General features: G+C 30.9%; 1 protein-coding gene and 1 long non-coding RNA gene across 3 annotated transcripts in view; one reads left to right on the forward strand and one right to left on the reverse strand.

Moving 5' to 3' along the window:
* The window catches only part of LOC136796450 (uncharacterized), a 17,371-nt gene extending 13,113 nt beyond the window's left edge, over positions 1–4,258 (reverse strand). The window contains exons 1-2 of the long non-coding RNA XR_010844175.1: positions 4,092–4,258; positions 3,190–3,395 (exon numbers count right to left, since the gene is read on the reverse strand). This is a non-coding gene — a long non-coding RNA (uncharacterized lncRNA). The remainder of the gene's footprint in view (positions 1–3,189; positions 3,396–4,091) is intronic.
* raskol (Ras GTPase-activating protein raskol) overlaps positions 1–5,926 on the forward strand; it is a 758,358-nt gene that overhangs the window by 95,004 nt on the left and 657,428 nt on the right. The window lies entirely within an intron of this gene.

Raw genomic sequence — 5,926 nt, forward strand, 5'->3', positions numbered from 1 at the left:
TAATATATATTTATATATTAAGAAATATTACCTGCTTCATCCATTAAAACTAATTATTCACTAGCATATTGGATTATTTTAGAGCATTTGAAGTTAATCCGCTCAGTAATTAATTAATTATTTTTAATGACAATTAATTTCGATGTGAACAGAATGACCTTTGCCTCAACAACTAAATTATTGCAAGAAGTCTTCGTTTTGAGATATTATATCCTAAATAATTCATTTTCTTGCTGAAGCTATGCCCATTCCTTACTGACTAGAAAGCCTTGACTCAGTTTGTTGCCGGACCGTAAACCTCCCTTTAGCCCATCAATATCTTCATTGTAATTGATTCGTTCCTGGGAGCACTCCAAGATATGGCCCAAGGGTACCCATCCAAGGTGATTGTCTCATTGTCCTCTTCAATAATGTCACTCTAACACAATACCATTCCGACAATGGGTTCGGTACCTGTCTTATTGACGATTGCTAAATAGATCTATTTCTGTTCTCAATGGTTCCTCTTCCCTGTACTGTGTACTGCGTTGTCTGGAACAATTTCAATGTAGAACCTGATTCACCTTTGTTGATCGGCTCCGTAGTAATAATCAGAGGAGATATAATATGTAGCCTTTGTCATGAACTGGAAATGGATTAATGTAAATGAACATCTATGTAGTTTTGGAAATGCCTCAGATGAATTAAATATTAAAATAATTCAGTATGTGTGTTTTTGTGTGTGTGTGTACGTTTGTGTGTGTCGTCATGGACTGAAGACAAATTGAATGAATTCTTGATTCCGATTTCAATTAAATAAAGTTTATTCTTTACTTGGTATAAAGAATTATGCACTGTGACATTGTCTATAACTTTGGGTTAAATTTAGTTTTACAATAAAAATTTTAAAAATCCATCACAATTAATGGGCTCGTTACTTATGAACTGAACACAATAACGTTATCATCAGAGACCGGTTTTTCGTGTATTTTCATCTTTCGTTCACTAGCTTCACTTTCTCGGGGTTAAATTTATATAGTGATTCGACTCATAATATGGACGTTTTATCAATATTTATTCTAGTATTTGGGGTTGCTACAAGAATTGACTCATTTTGCGGAATTAATGTACGAACTTATATTTTTTGAATTTTTCAAATTTAACAATAAACAATGTTAGATGGCTTTCCATATATTACATTATAAATTACATGATAAAAATATTGGGGTTTTTATTCAAAACAATTTTGAGGTTCTGAACACTTTTGCATACTAATGTACTGTTTTTTCGTGGTTGTTTTTACCTCATGATTCTGCTATATTTGTACTTCGTGAATAATGATTTATTATTTGGAATCTTACATTTATGTTTCGATAAAAATTCTTAATTTTTATAGAAAATGAAGGTGAAAATTCTCAAATGTTCGTCTATAACTTCCTTTCTATATCTCGCTGATATATTTATAATAATTATTATTTATTTGATTTGATTTATAAGATAAATAAATTATTATTATTATCACGTTATACCGTTTAGAGCTGTAAACATAATCTGAAGTGTGATCTTCACAGTCTGTAGAACTAATTTATGTTGGTTTATCTTACCATCGGACCCATTTTCCTAACAGCCATCTGTAGTGCTCTATAATCACAGGCCCACGAACGAGGATCACCGGAGATCCCAAGCCAGCACGACCGAACAGTTTGCCTGCCTCAAGAATGTTGTCTCGTTCGGCCAAATGGTATTCCCTATTGTTCTTAAAGCTTGTGTAAATATCCCGTTAGTCTCCTAAGATGGCCTCAGTCCCCTTTCTCAAGAGATCTGAGAATTCTGAGCCGTGGTTCTGGTTCATGACTAAGGTATCTTACATGGCACCGCCAACTTTACGGTATTTGTATATCTTGTGTACCGCTAAGTGTGGGTACCGTTTTGATTAGTTACAATGCGACATAGACCTTTTCTCGGAAACATCTACAAGAAGAAAAATTATTTCTCATATTACATGTCATTTTACATAAATTCATACTTGATATTCATGGAATATATACCATGGTTTGTTCCCATGGAAACTAAAGCCTTGTGCTTTGCATAATAAAAGTCTAACAAAATAAAGAAAAAGGAAAATTCTATTCTATTGCGTAATGAAATACTCACGGTAGTGTTGTTCCATCAGCAGCTCATGTATACCCATCTTATATAAGCACTAACACATATCTTGAAACGATTATATTGTTTTAAATTATAAATGAAATTATACCTAGGATAAACGTAGTCATCGGTAAATAATCCTACATAGCAAATATTTTTTTATTTTATGAGCAATAGGTATTAGTACTGTGTGGTAACCTTCATGCCGTATTTACAGATTAAAGAAAAATCATTATAAAAATAAATAAATTATATAATAGAAAAAGGAGTAAATAATTAAAACCTTATTTTAAAATAAAATAATTCATCTTTTGTAAACTTTTACTGGTGTACAATAATTTCTTATTTAATCTAAGGAAGCTCGAAAAATGCTTTGTCAACAAAATGTGGAGGGTAAAGTAGGACACAAGAGATCCCAGCTCTACTCTCTCAATCTCTTTCCTGGATTTAAAAACCTGATGAGGCTGTGTGAGGGTGGTGTGTAGCTACCGGCATTGAGTTATATATAAAGAAAATTTTTAGAGTATGTATATTTCGTTTATAATAGCCAGTCAAAGTTTTGTTTGTTCTGTATGAAAATAATTATAATTAACGATGTTGATTACTAGGTATCTGCTTCCTTTCCTTATTATTAAATCTGATTATTTTGAAATAAACATGGGAAATTTTTGATAAATCTGCGTTTGTTCCGTATAAGGAGTTAGGTCTAAGAACAGAATTTTAAAAAATACGTAATTTAAAAATTAGGTCGTTCTTAATGTTGTAAACAACATGTGAAAACCGTATAATGCTATTAAAAAACTGAATTTTTCAGAATTAAAAATGTTTAAATTCTTTTATATAAATACTTAAAAGTGTGTTTTTGAACTTGGCTTTATAGGCAACAAACGCAGAAAATGAACTATGTCCCATTTATACTTTGTTTTATACAAAACGCGTTTAATGTAAAATTTAGATGGCTATAACGAAAATGATTTCAAACCACTATTTGTATTAGATAAAAAATATTTTACTGAACTGAATATAAAAAATTGTAGTTGAAGAAGTGATTCAACGACTTACCTTCTACAACTGGGCCAGGAAGGATGCTCGGTTACCAGTTCTTTTCAAATGAGTGTGAAGGTCAAGATTTATTACGCGGGTTCTCTGGGAACTATAAATGTCAACCCTTAAAGGTGCTTTCGGTTCCGCAACTGCTTTTCCATATAATATTTATTCATGAGATTTTTCCGTTCCTTATTATTTATTTCATTCGTAGAGTGTAATACCTTTTAAAGAATGGTGCCGTTTGTAATTTTGGCATTTTTATGTCTTAGTTTTGACTATTATATAGCTTGAAAACTAAATTATAATATTGTAGGATTATATACTACTGTAGGGATCCACGATACAGGCTGTTGGTGTTCCCCGGCCTTCTCAGGCAGTATAACTCTTTACAGTAAAATTTATATTTTTAATGTTCATTCGCATAATTATGTACACTTTATAAAGTCATTAACCTTAGACTGTAAAGAGACCAACCCTCTGACCTGGACTACTACAGTAGGTCGGAAGTGGCAACGGGCAACAGCTTGTTGGCACCTCGCCATTCTGGACTCGCTTTACTATTTCTGTGCGTTCTGGTTTATATTTCACTAGTGTACATTACTGTTCAGTGATCTCCAAGAGACCTGTCCGCGGGTCTCAGTGGGAAAAATAAAATTACTAATATTAAAAAAAATATATCGTACATATTATTGCAAGCTAATATAACAACAAGAAGATTACAAAATAGGTTTCTTAAACACCAGTAATTAAAAAGAGAAGAAATGCTTTTGAGAAAAAAAAAGACACGAGATAGAACAACTCACATTAGCAGTCTAAAACAGAATAAACATAGGATAAACTGATAAACTGAGTAATATTAATGCTCTATATCACTATTTCGCACTGTTTTGGAAAAATGGAACATGTATTGTACAGACCTTTTCATTACTGTACAGATTTTCTGGAATCATCTGGCTGTATTTTGCAGGGTTCAAAATCGCTATTTTTCGTTTCAATAGATTTTACAGTACCAGAAACCGTATCACTTCTATTTAAAAAAATTAAAGGTTCAATGTTATGAAAGAATTTTTATTTAAAACGATACTTGATAATATTGTCGAACAGCTGTTAAACAAAATGGAGTGTGTTTTAGAGAAGGGTTTCCTAACACACCGGATTTCCTCTGCTTCTATGTTAAAATACACAATATTATTTTTCAAAGATGGTTTTAGAAATATTTAATTTAGTTCATATAAACAATAAATAATGTATACAAAACTATTTTTATGTGAAAAAAATTTTGATTAAATAATTATCTGGTCTGTTCTAATTATTAAAAAGCATTATTTTTTTTATTAAATATCTTTGTGATTAATTAATTTTAAAAAATATTTGTGAAAAAGAAGTTTGTATCTAATGGTTTGACAGATAAAAATCAGAAGAAAACATTTCGGATAGTTATTTAAAAATATAAACATTGCGATGATTTCTTAATAGTTATTTTCAGTCCATGGTATTAGAATTGAAATTATCGTCGATGTAGCTTTAACAAAACTGTTTTTTTCCCAGACTGTTGATTTAAATAGGAGTCTGATTCTGACCCCGTTGTTCCCATAAAATGTTCGATTGGTGAATCAGTATTCGTTATTAATTGTTTAGCTTTAAGATATTAGCATTTGGAGAGAGAATTCTAATTAGGGATCGTCGATACTTCTTTTAGGACGACCATTAATTCAATAGACCCCTTAGATTATTGCCCAAACGTCTCAAACTGAGATTTCTTTAAAATTTAATTTAAAAATAAAGTATTACTTTTAATTAAATTAACATAATTTTGTTTTAGGCACATTAGAGTTAAAATAATTGAATAATAGTTAAAAATTGAAAATATAAACTGATAAAGTCATATACATATATACACACCACACATTTGGTGGGTCTTGAGGATCAGTCAATAATAGAACTTTATAATGATACATCTTTTGGCGACGTTTCGCAACTTTATTGTTTGGATAGTCATGCTCTACAATGAGAAAAACACAGTTTTTAGAACATACACTCTCTTCAAATAATTGTCACAAAACTAAAAGTACATAGTGTAATCTCTGACTAATAAATATTGGAATCAAAATATAGTTTAATACAAACATTACTTACAATTCTCAACTGCAGTGTGTTCTATATTATGATGTGCCATGTTCAGATTCGGGAAAGGACTGAAATGGTCTTGAAATGTAGGTAAGGTGTGCTTAGGTTTCCCCATATGTACCGTTTTTTTTTTTTGGTTTATTTCCCAGTAGGTTGTCAGTCTGTTGTTTATATTTTGTCTGTTTCTATTTTATGTTCTTATTATTGTAAAATAGAAATGGACAAAATATCAACAATTGACTTTCTACCTTCTGGGAAATAAACAAAAAAAAAACCGGTACATGTGGGAAACCTAAACACATCTTATCTTAACATGGCAGCATAGCAATGTTTGTATTAAACCATGTTTTGATCGCAATATTTATTAGTCATAGATTGCACTATGTACTTTTAGTTTTGTGACAATTATTTGAAGAGAGTGTATGTTCTAAAAAAAACTTTGTTTCTCTCATTGTAGGGCATGAATATGCAAACAATAAAATTTGTGAAACGTTGCCAAAAAATGTATTATTACAAAGTTGTATTATTGACTGATCCTCAAGACCCACCAAAATATATATATACATATACATACAACAGTCGTGATAACGTTCTCTCTCTCTCTCTCTCTCTCTCTCTCTCTCTC

Source organism: Halyomorpha halys, unplaced genomic scaffold (genome assembly GCF_000696795.3).
Source record: "Halyomorpha halys isolate HHAL.00 unplaced genomic scaffold, Hhal_1.1 Scaffold550.1, whole genome shotgun sequence".
Lineage (NCBI taxonomy): Eukaryota > Metazoa > Arthropoda > Insecta > Hemiptera > Pentatomidae > Halyomorpha > Halyomorpha halys.